The following is a 12,610-nucleotide window of genomic DNA, read 5'->3' as shown; positions in this document are numbered from 1 at the left end:
TATATGTTATATTATGTGTTGATATGTTAAAATGAACACATTTCAACAATTGTGTGTCTTCAGGATGGATGGAGTGAGAAGATACTTGAAATAATTTCTATACTCTTAAATTTGTTGAGGTTAGTTTTGTGCCCCAGTATGCGTTCAATCCTTGAGAATGTTCCATGAGCACTTGAAAAGAATGTGTATTTTGATTTTTTTTGGATGTAATGTCCTGAAAATATCAATGAAGTCTAACTTTTTTTTTCTTTCTTTCTTTTTCTTTTTTTGTCTTTTTAGGGCTGCACTCACGGCATATGGAAGTTCCCAGGCTAGGGGTCCAATTGGAGTTGTAGCTGCTGGCCTACGCCACAGCCACAGCAACATCAGATCTGAGCCGTGTCTGTGACCTACACCACAGCTCATGGCAACGCAGATCCTTAACCCACTGGGTGAGGCCAGGGATTGAACCTGTGTCCTCATGGATGCTAGTCAGATTCATTAACCACTGAGCCACGATGGGAACTCCAAGTCTAACTTTTCTATTGTGTCATTTAGGACCTTTGTTGCCTTATTGATTATCTCTCTAGAGGGTCTGTCCATTGATGTGAGTGGGGTGTCAAAGTCTACTAATATATTCCCATCCATTTCTCCTTTTATGTCTGTTAGTATTTGTTGTATGTATCTGGGTGCTCCTATATTGGGGCATATATATTGACGATTGTAATATCCTCTTCTCGAATGGGTCCTTTTATCACTACATAGTGTTCTTCTTTGTCTTTCTTTATGGCCTTCATTTTACAGTCTATTTTGTCTGATATGAGTATTGCAATGCCTGCTTTCCTGTCTCGTCCATTGGCATGAAATATCTTTTCCCATCCCTTCACTTTCAATTTATATGTGTCTTTTGCCCTAAGGTGAGTCTCTTGTAGACAGCATATTGTAGGCTCTTGCTTTTTTATCCAATCTGCCACTCTATGTCTTTTGATTGGAGCATTCAGTCCATTGACATTTAAGGTAATCATTGATAAGAATGTGGTTATTGCCATTTTAAACCTTGTTTTCCAATTGCTTCTGTGTTTCTCCTTTGTTCCTTTCTTTCTCTGGTTGAATGATTTCCTTTTATTTTCTGCTTGTGTCCTTTTTAGTGTTTGTGAATGTTAATATTTGGTTTTGATTTGTGGTTTCCCTGTTTTTCAAGTATGTTAATTCCTTCCTATATCTGCTTGCTTTAGCCTGATAGTCATGTAGGCTCAAACACATTCTTAGTTGCAGGGCTCTGGGAAGTGGTTATGAACCTCAGGCAGATTTAGGCCTTGCCTGGAGCATTTGGCAGTGGCAGTGGCAGGGTGTGAGTTCCCAGGGGAGTGAGAGCAACAACAGGTTGTGTTCAGTTGCATTGTCCTCCTCTCTGGTGCCCTCTGAGGTAATTGGGGCCACAAGTGTTGCCTGTTCATGGACCCCTAGTGGTGGCAGGCCACGCCCACCTCCGGAGTCAGTGATAATGCTGGTGGTTTGCCCTGGCCACCTGTAGACCATGTGAGAAGAACCCTGTCCCACTTAGCCCATGCAGGAGTTGCTGCACAGGCTGCTCCTAGTTGCAGGGTCCTGGGAAGTGACAGTGATCAAGCATGTGTGGGTGCCGCCTGGAGTGTTTGGCTGTGGCAGCAGCAGGGCACGTGTGTTCCCAAGGGAGTGAGAGCATCAACGGGTGGTGCTCGGTTGCAGTGCCCTCTTTTTTTGGCCGAACTCTGAGTTGCCTGGGCTGCAGGTGGAGCCTGTTCACAGACCCCTAGTGGTGGTGGGCGACGCCCCTATCCGGCTTCTGAGATAACTGCTGTGGTTTGTTCCTACCACCTGTAGATCACACAAGAGGTGCCATGTCACACTTAGCCCTCCACTGCCCGAAGCCCACACAAGAGGTGCCTGGCCACACATAGCCCCAGAAAGTGGCCTCTTACCACCCGCCACCCGTAGCCTGAGCCAGAGGCACCCTGCCCTCTGAAAGTCCATGCGTGCACAGGGAAAGAGATTCCTATGGCGGTCCGCCCCTCCTCCTCTCGCCCTCCCCAGCAGTGGTGCCTTGCTTCTCCTGAAGGCCCTGACCTCCTCCTGGGTTCCCTTGGCTGTGGTGTTCTGCTTCCCAGCCCATGGCACACCACTCCTTAGCCCCTCAGGCTGTCTTCACACAGCCGACCCTAGTCCTCTCCCTGGAACTGACTTCTGGAGCCTGAGTCTCAGCCCCCAGCCCTACCCAAGCGTTTTAGGCTGTGGTGTCTGGGCACGGCGGGGCGGGGCGGGGGGCGCTGCAGATGGTTTGTGCAACTCTCACTCTGCTTTGCCCTTCTCAGTCCAGCTGCTGCACTTTTCTCAGTGACTTTGAGGTCCCTCTGTCTTGGCTGATCTCCCCATCGGTTAGGTGGCTTCTCAGGGTGTGGGTTCCTTTTCTCTTTCGCACCTCCCTCTCAGAATGCTAGTCCCGTCTTGATTCCTCTTCTCTCTCTCTCTCTCTTTTTCTTTTGTTCTACCCAGTTATGTGGAGGGTTTCTTACCCTTTTTGGAGGTTTAAGTTCTTCTGCCAGTGTTCAGTAGATGTTCTGTGCAAGTCGTTTTATATGTAGATGTGTTTTTTTGATGTGTTTGTGGGAGAAGGTGAGTGCGATGTCTTACTCTTTGGTTGTCTTGATCCTTCTAGGTGGATGAGTGTGCTCATGCTCATGTGCAAAGACCAGCATGTTAACTGTCAACAAAATTTATTCCCAGCTTTCTCTCTATTTTAAAATACTTGTATCAATCATTTACAATGAAATACACACGTGGAGTTCCTGTTGTGGTTCAGTAGTAACAAACCCGACTAGTATCCATGAGGATGCGGGTTCTATCCCTGGCCTTGCTCTGTGGGTTAAGGATCCAGCATTGCTGTGGTGTATGTGGCAGGTGTGGCTCAAATCTAGCATTGCCGTGGCTGTGGCATAGGCCGGTGGCTACAGTTCCGATTGGACCCCTAGCCTGGGAACCCCCGTATGCCCTGGGTATAGCCCTAAAAAGACAAAAAATTTAAAAAAATAAAAAAATAAAATATGCCTAATTTGATTAGGTATGATAAGGTCATTATTATGAAACAAGGACTGCACTTGATTATGTGGAAATGATGCCTACAGAATCATCCTTCCAGAAAACTTACCTTGTATATGCTCTATGACTAGTGAACTCTCAGCCTTACAGTTAATAAAGAATGCTACTTTCTGGAGTTTCTTTTTGATGCAGTGGATTAAAAATCCCAGGTTTTCATTGCATTGTCACAGGTCACTGCTGTGGTGTGGGTTCAATCCTTGGCTGGGGAACTTCGACATGCCATGCGTGTGTCAAAAAAAAAAAAATGCTACTTCCTGACATACTAGGAACACTGGCTGACTTGGGGTCTCAGAGAAGGGACAACACCCCAGTTATATAGCTCCTGGAGGTAAAGCTTGGTAGAAGCAGACTGGACACCTTTGGTTCCTAGACATGGAAAGGAGAAGTGAGTAAGAGCCATTCAAAAACTTCTGTAATCCTGATGGGATCAAAGTAGACTTCCATGACAGATGATTGGATTAAGAAGATGGGGTATATATACACAATGGAATACTACTCAGCCATAAAAAAAAACAAAATAATGTCATTTGCAGCAACATGGATGGAACTAGACACTCTTATGCTAAGTGAAGTAAGTCAGAAAGAGAAAGACAAATACCATATGATATCACTTATATCTGGAATCTGATATACAGCATAAATGGTCCTTTCCAAAGAAAAGAAAATCATGGGCATAGAGAATAGACTTGTGGTTGCCAAGGGGAAGGGGAGGGAATGGAATGGATTGGGAATTTGGGGTTAATAGATGTAAACTATTGCCTTTGGAATGAATAAGCAATGAGATCCTGCTGTATAGCACTGGGAACTATATCTAGTCACTTATGATGGTGCATGATCATGTGAGAAAAAAGAATGTATATATGTATGCGTAACTGGGTCACCTTGCTGTACAGTAGAAAATTGACAGAACACTGTAAGCCAGCTACAATGGAAAAAATAAAAATCATTATTAAAAAAAAAAACCTCTAGGCAGATATTGACTCTTCAAGCATTAGTATCATCACAAGGCTTTAGTTTTCCTAAACCATACACTGAGAAAACCTCCGCGATCTAATCAGTCACCTCTTGTGACTCCTATGTGAGTTAAACTGGCCAAATAAGAAAATCCCACCAAGTTAATGACAGAACTGCAGAACAACTTGGCAAGTCTATGTTTCAGGGGCAGGAAGTGATCCAGCAGAGCAGGAATGAAACTTGTCCTGCTGCCCTCTCACTTGGCACGTCATGGACTATAGTCACACCACCCACCCTCCCAAACAAACACACAAACAGAAACGCTAAACATTTGGCATTCTTAAATAAACAACAACAAAAAAGGCAGAAACATGCTAACACTAGCCTCTGAATGAAGACCTGAGCCCTCCTTGGAAACTGCTGATGACCTAACATGAATACCTTTATTCCTGATTTTTGCAATATTAATATCTACAGATCAGCAACAGCCCTTGCAATATGATAAACATGCGAGGAACAAAGTGACTGTAATCTTGGCAACTTCTCAATTTTTTTTCTCCAGATACCTTCTATGTTCTTTGGAGAACACAGTTGTTCTGAGGTAGCCTTTCCCTTGCAAAAGAGTGAAAGTAACAAGTCTTTTCTTAATGGTTTGGCATCTTGAGTTCTCCTTTCACAACTGGTAATTGCTGAGGCTGGGTGAAAGGTACTTCAGGTCCTTTTACTTTGCTCTCTAACTTTGTATATGTTCTTCAATTTCCATAATAAAAAAAGGAAAATAATATAGAGGGACTACACACAGTATCAAAGAGAGATTGTTGGTGCTTTCTGCAAAGACACAGGGCTTAGTCTAATTTTAGCAAGTTTCCAAACTTGAAGGCTAGTTGGAAGCTGTGTTCAATTTTAAAGTGCATGCTGCTGGGAGAAACGATACATCACCCCACTGCTGGGGCCAGCGTTGGCAGCCTGCGACCAGAGAAAGTTGCCTTTGAAGGGGTGAAGCTGGTGTTTTCTGGTCTCCCTAGTGAGGTTAGGTTCGTTAATGTCACATAAGAATGAAAGGAGCCAGAGTTTTCATATTATTTGCTGTGTTCAGTGCGCACGTCAAAAATATATCCCAAAGCTATGGCAACTGAAAAATATTTGTTTTAATCAGTGTTTGGGAAACAAATGCTGGTATTTGGCTTTAGGATTGGCGTCTTCAGCGTTGATATTGGCAGATCCAATTCACAATAAAGTCCTACAGCCCTTGTGTTGTTTTTTAAAATCCCATATGGACTTACTCTGTAAAACCTCTTGGCACACTTGCACACTTTTGTTTCTTGGAGGTTTCTTTGGATTTGTTTGGCTCTGGTATCATGATTATTTATTATATTTTCCCTTGAAATATAGAACACTTGTTACATTTTGTCATTTGTATACCTAAGTGGTTATTGATCTCCTACCATGTACAAGGCTTTATTCTTGGCACTCTGGAAAGGTATAAAAATCAATCAGGTAAATATTGTGATCTCAAGGTACTTTCAGCCCAGTCAGGAAGACAAGTAATTAAGAAAGATATATGCAAGAGTTTCCTTCGTGGCTCAGCGGAAACGAATCTGACTAGCCTCCATGAAGATGCAGGTTTAATCCCCTGGCCTTGCTCAGTGGGTTAAGGATCTGGCATTGCCATGAGCTGTGGTGTAGGTCGCAGACACGGCTCGGATCCCGCATTGCTGTGGCTGTGGTGCAGGCTGGCAGCTGTAGTTCCGATTTGACCCTTAGCCTGGGAACCTCCATATGCTGCGGATGCAGCCCTAAAAAGACAAAATCAAAATAAATAAATAAGTGCAGAGATCAGAGAAGACCCTCCTGGAGAAAATAACCTTATAGATGGAGGACAAAGGACAAATTAGAGCTAGACACAATGGAGTGGGGTGGAAGGTATCTTTTTAAGGAGAGGGAAAGAAAATATGTGCAGAGGTCCTGGGATGGAAAAGAGCCAGCGTTGTTTCTTTGCAGATCTTGAATCTTCCTCCTTCCTGGGTCTCAGAGTGGACTAGACTCGCTCTGGAGATAGTCATGGGGACCAAATCATGGTGGTCTCATACATAAACAGGACTAGTCATTGGATCATATGTAGAGAAATAAATATGGAGACCAGAATGCCGATGGCCCAGGTATTTCTCTCCCTGTCGATAGATCTGTGTGAGAAGCTTGTTTATGCTTCTTAGGATTTGCTTTGTGATCCTGGTATCAGCCTTGGGCATTAGCTGCATGGTTCAGAGGCTCTCAGTCAATGGGTGTTGATGCACCCATCTGTGCAATATGGTGGAACTACTACCGGGAGTAGCTCAGCTAAATTTGAGGGCATGTCTCTTAAGTAGAACTGGACATTACATATTGATCACTGCCTTTTTCTGTTTTTGGTGCTGGGCATTCAGCTTCTGATTTGTAATTTATAATTTTTATGTGTCTAGTTTATTGCCAAGTCTTATGAATTCTGCTTCCTTAAATTCTCTTGAGTCTATCTTCTTCTTTGAATTCCCACTGTCTCTATAATCTCTTGCCTTTATTATGAACAGGACCTCCTAAATGGTCATATTGTCCCTCAGTTTTCTTCTCCAATCTCTTCTTTAAACTAAGGCCATGATGGTACTTGTACAAAGTATGATACAAATCTGTATCCTATGATGCTCTTCTTAAAACCCCTGAATGTCTCCGCATACCCTTTGGGTTGTATCAATTAAGGTTTTGATGGGAATTTGCCTCACGTGGTTCAGTGGGAGATAATGAAATTATTACTTGCAAATATACAGTTAGGGTTAAGGAGGGAAACAAGGAATGAGGAGGAGCCCAGAGAAGAGCCACAAGAGGATGATTTATCACTCCTGGGCCTGAAGGGACTAGGTGGAGGGTTATGTTATCTCCTCAAAGTGAGAGCTGGACTGGAGGCCAACGGGTGGAGCTTGAGTTGCAGAGGACACAGCTACTGCACTGCTGCAGATAAGACAGCCAAGCTAGGAGGGACTGTCGTGATCTTTCCTCCCTCCTGCCCACAGATGACCCACTGAAACTTCCTGTTATCCAGATCATATGGGAAACCAGCTGGCATCAGGCTTGGGTGATGCAATCTGCCAGTGGTTGGCTTGCTGGGGCACAGAGCCTAGGGGAGAAAATGGATCTGGGCAGGGGGAGGGGTGAGATATGGCAAATGATCAATAATTGGCTCAGGAAGTCATAAAAATAATGTCTAGTTTGCTGACAAGTTTTATTGTGAGGGTTAAATAAGGAGATGTTTGCGAAAATGGATTTTTTTCCCCTTTGTACAGCCACACGTGTGTCAAATGGAAGTTCCCAGGCTAGGGGTTGAATCTGAGCTGCAGCTGCCAGCCTAAGCCACAGCCACAGCAACCTTCACCGCAGCTTGTGGCAACCGCAGATCATTAACCCACTGATCGAGGCCAGGGAACAAACCCTCCTCCTCGCAGAGACTATGTCAGGTTCTTAACTCACTGAGCCATAATGGGAACTCCTGAAAATGGATTCTTAGTGAATTGACATCCTTTCCTATTTATCATAGCCCAGCTCCTTGTAGAGGGTAGATTATTAGTTCAATGTTTGTTAGACTAGGTCTATGTTCTTTCTGTGCCAATATATTATTATTATTATTTCCTAGATGGAGAAACTCAGTAAGGTTTGAGACTCTCTCTTGTATCCCAAAAGAAGAACTGCCTTTCTCATCAAGACTGGAGAGCTGTGATTCTTTTCCCTCCCTCTCCTTTTTATTAAAAAAAATTTTGATGGTAACTTTCAAATATATAAAAAATTAGAATAATACAGTGACTCTGTGTCTGTCACAGTGAAATGATCAAGACTGTGCTAATCATGTTTTATTCATTTCCTCTACCTTTTTTCTTGCTAGCATATTTTAAAACAATGCCAGAAATCAGTGCTTTTTACTGTATACCTCTTTATTTTTTTATTTTATTTTTTGGCCATACTCACGACATGCAGAAGTTCCCAGGCCAGGGACTGAACCCATGCCACAGCAGTGACAATGCCAAATCCTTAACCATTAGGCCACCAGGGAGCTCCTACTATATATCTCTTTAACCAACAAGCCCTTTTATCTTTTATAAAACCACTGTGCTGTTACTGCTGCTAATAAAAACAAACATAAACCTTTAATTGTAGCTAAAAAGCTGAGCCCCTGTCCAACTTTTTTTCAGTTATCTCGAGATGTCTTTTCTGGTTGGTTGGTTCATTTCAGCAACCAAACAAGGTCCCCACATCTCTAATTCCTTTTCGTTAAAATTCCAATCCAAACCAGTACCTCACAGGCAATGTTCTCTGTATCATGCACACAAAAGAGGCAGCTCCAAACTCCCCTAGCTGCTGACAGTGGCCCCCGCCCCACCCTGCCCAGCCAGTGGGGCCACGTCTAGGGATGGCGTGGTTTGGGGTGAGTTTTCTGCCAAGTATGGCACCTGCATTGCTGCTTCTTCCAGCTCCATTTATCCTAGGCTCTTATTCGTGGCCCGTGAAGGAGGGCTGGGGGTGAAACGGTGAGGATATGTGCAGCAGAGGGTAAGGGGGTGTTTAGGGGAAGTTCCTCTGCCTTAATCCTACCTAGCTGATCCCAGTCCTTAATACAATTGGCTGTTAAGAGACTTTGTCTTGGCAAAGAAGGAGAAACTAGCACCACATTCCCTTGCCCCTTTCCTTGTCTAGCTTTCACAAGTGTCAAAGGAAAATGGCTGAAATTCACGTCTTGAGATGAAGAGGGACCTTATCGTTGTGAAGTTCAACCCTCCGATCCGCAGGAGGCCCTCTCTGTACGGAGAACTCAAACACTTTCTGGGCCTGTGGGTGAGAGGCTCAAAGCCACGGGGCTCCAAATCCTACCCCCTCCCTGGGGTCATGTGGCCTCAGTGTGAGAATGAAGACTTTCTAATTCTCATTGTCAGCAGGTATCCGCTTGCGTGTCACTGAAATCCCCCTCCCTCTGTTGGGAGCTTTGGTCTCTCGCTCCATAGGATGTCATGATTGGGGGGTGAGGCATGGAGGCTGCACATCCATGACAGCTAGAAAATGCACTCCCCCCTCCCCCTTTTATCCCTTTGGCCACACCTGTGGCATATGGAAGTTCCCAGTCTAGGGGTCGAATTGGAGCTGCAGCTGAGGCCTACACCACAGCTTGTGGCAATGCCTGATCCTTAACCCACTGAGTGAGGCCACGGATCAAACCTGCATCCTCAAGGATACTGTATCACGCTTTTAACCTGCTGAGCCACAGTGGGAACTCCTAAAAAATGCACTTTGATTTACTGTAGAAACAGTCTTATTGCCTCAGTACAGTTGTATTAAAAATGTACAGGACTAATAGCTAATATTAATTAGTACTTATCACATGCTTTGTTTCCATGGCTGCTATAACAAAGTGCCATAGGCTGGGAAGTTCCTACAACAGAAATGTGTTCTCTTACAGCTCTGGAGTCTGGATGTCTGAAGTCAAGGTGTTGGCAGGGTTGTTTCCTTCAGAGGGCTGGGAAGGAGAATCTGTTCCCTGCCTCTCCCCTAGCTTCTGGTGGTGGCCGGCCATCCTTGGTGTTCCTTGGCTTGTAGAAACATCATCCCAAGTCTTCATGTGAGAGTTTCCCCTTTTTTGAGGACACTGATCATATGGGATTGGAGTCCCTGAATTAATTCATTCATGTTAACTAATTACGTCTGTAGTGACCCCATCTCCAAAGAGAGTCACATTTGGAGGTACAGGGAATTAGGATCTCAACATATGAATTTTAGTGGACACAATTCAACCCATTAACGTGTCAATGCTTTGCATGTATTCTCACAACACTTTTAGGTGGGTAAGGCTACTCTCATTTTAAAGATGAAGAAACAGGTAATTGAGTAGTTTTTCAAGATTGCACATCCAGTAAATGGTAGAAACAGGATTTAGAACCTAGACACTCTGCTTCTAGAACCTGGGATTTTTAACTTTATTGTGCTTTCTTATTTCTCCTTCTGTCATTTTTACTTCCCTTTCCCTTATAGCTGCAGAAAATAACTCGTCAGAAACTATTGAGTAGTATTTCTATGGTACCCTAACACTGCCACCTGGTGGTGGAAACAATTAAAGCAGCTTCTAACCACTTCCTAACAAAAATTGCCTTAGATGAAATGTTCACTGGCTTTTTACTCTAATTACATCAGGAGAGTTAAGCAAGTATGAATTCTGCTTGATACTGTTTGCACCAAACACAAGCCATATAAGAAAAAAATAAGAATAGAGTAGCACAAATTTTAAGCCTTTGATGGGCTCTAATTTTTGCTAATTAATGTAACTCATTATAGAAAACTCTTGAGTGCTTAGTCTGTAATAATACATATTTAACAGCGTTTTGTTTTTGAAACCTATACCTGGTCTTATTCTATTCAGAAAAACTGGTTTCTTCTGGTGCCCTTGCTCTGGTGACTCAGTCTAGACATTATTTCATTCTCAGGATTTGATAGTAACTTAAGATTAGTTAGCAATCACTAACCACATACTGTTCTTTGAAAGAAAAAAAAGAGAGGTGCTGTACAGAAGAATTGGCCTTGTTGTTTTTGCATCTCTGGGAATGCAATTTCTTTCTTAAAATTTCTTATAGTTGACTTACAATGTTTTGTCAACTGCTGTACAGCGAAGTGACCCATATATATATATATATATATGCGTGTATATATATATCTTCCATCATGTTCTATCACAAGTGATTAGATATAGTTCCCATGCTATACAGCAGAACCTCATTGCTTATCCATACTAAATGTAATAGTTTGCATCTACTAACCCCAAACTCCCAGTTCATCCCTCTCCCTCTGCCCTCCCCCTTGGCAACCACAAATCTGTTCTCTATGTCTGTGAGTCTGTTTCTGCTTTGTAGATAGGTTTATCTGTGCCATAATTTAGATTCCACATATATGTGATATCATGTGGTATTTGTCTTTCTCTTTCTGACTTACTGCACTTAGTATGAGAATCTCTAGTTGCATCAATGTTGCTGCAAATGGCATTATTTTGTTCTGTTTTATGGCTGAGTAGTATTCCGTTGTATATATGTACCACATCCTCTTAATCCATTCACCTGTCAATGGACATTTAGGTTGTTTCCGTGGCTTGGCTATTGTGAATAGTGCTGCAATGAACATACAAGTACTTGTATCTTTTTAAATTGCAGTTTTCTCTGGATATATGCCCAGGAGTGGGATTACTGGGTCATATGGTAGTTCTATATTTAGTTTTCTGAGGAACCTGCATACTGTTTTCCATAGCGGTTGTACCAGTTTACATTCCCACCAACAGTGAAGGAGGGTACCCTTTTCTCCGCACCCTCTCTGGCATTTGTTATTTGTTAACTTTTTAATGATGGCCATTGTTACTGGTGTGAGGTGATACCTCATTGTAGTTTTGATTTGCATTTCTCTAATAATTAGTGATGCTGAACATTTTTTCATCTGCCGGTTGGCCATCCAGATGTCTTCTTTGGAGAAATGTCTATTTAGGTTTTCTGCCCATTTTTCAATTGGGTTGTTTATTTATTTATTTTTTTAACTGTTGAGTTGTATGGGTTGTTTGTATATTTTGGAGACTAAGCCCTTGTTGTTTGCATCGTTTGCATCTATTTTCTTCCATTCCATAGGTTGTCTTTTTTTTTTTTTATGGTTTGCTGTGCAAAAGCTTGTAAGTTTGATTAGGTCCCTTTTTTAAATTTGCTTTTAGGGCTGCACCTGCGGCATATGAAAGTTTCCAGGCTAGGAGTCGAATCAGAACTGCAGCTGCTGACCTGTACCACAGCCACGGCAGCACGGGATCCAAGACACATCTGTGACCCACACCACAGCTCACGGCAACACCGGATTCTTAACCCACTGAGTAAAGCCAGGGATCAAACCCGTATTCTTATGGATACTAGTGGTTACCACTGAACCACAACGGGAACTTTCCCATTGGTTTATTTTTGTTTTTATTTCTATTGCTTTGGGAGACTGACCTAAGAAAACATTTGTATGGTTGATGTCAGAGAATGTTTTGCCTATGTTCTCTTCTAGGAGTTTGATGGTGCCTTGTCTTACGTTTAAATCTTTAAGCCATTTTGGGTTTATTTTTGTGCATGGTGTGAGGGTGTGTTCCAGTTTCATTGATTTACATGCAGCTGTCCAGTTTTCCCTCTACCACTTGCTGAAGAGATTGTCTTTTTCCAATTTTATATTCTTACCTCCTTTGTCAAAGATTAATTGACCGTAGGTGTCTGGATTTATTTCTGGGCTTTCTATTCTGTTCCATTGATCCATAAGTCTGTTTTTGTATCAGTACCATGCTGTCTTGATTACTATAGCTTCATAATACTGTCTGAAGTCTGGGAGAGTTATGCCTCCCATTTTTTTTTTCCCCCTCAGGATTGCGTTGGCAATTCTGAGTCTTTTGTGGTTCCATATAAATTTTTGGTTGTTTATTCTAGTTCTGTGAAAAATGTCATGGGTAATTTGATAGGAATTGCATTAAATCTGTAGATTG

The sequence above is a fragment of the Sus scrofa genome, chromosome 9 (assembly GCF_000003025.6).
Source record: "Sus scrofa isolate TJ Tabasco breed Duroc chromosome 9, Sscrofa11.1, whole genome shotgun sequence".
NCBI lineage: Eukaryota > Metazoa > Chordata > Mammalia > Artiodactyla > Suidae > Sus > Sus scrofa.
The sequence above is the reverse complement of the archived record's forward strand: the minus strand, read 5'-3'. Positions refer to the sequence as shown.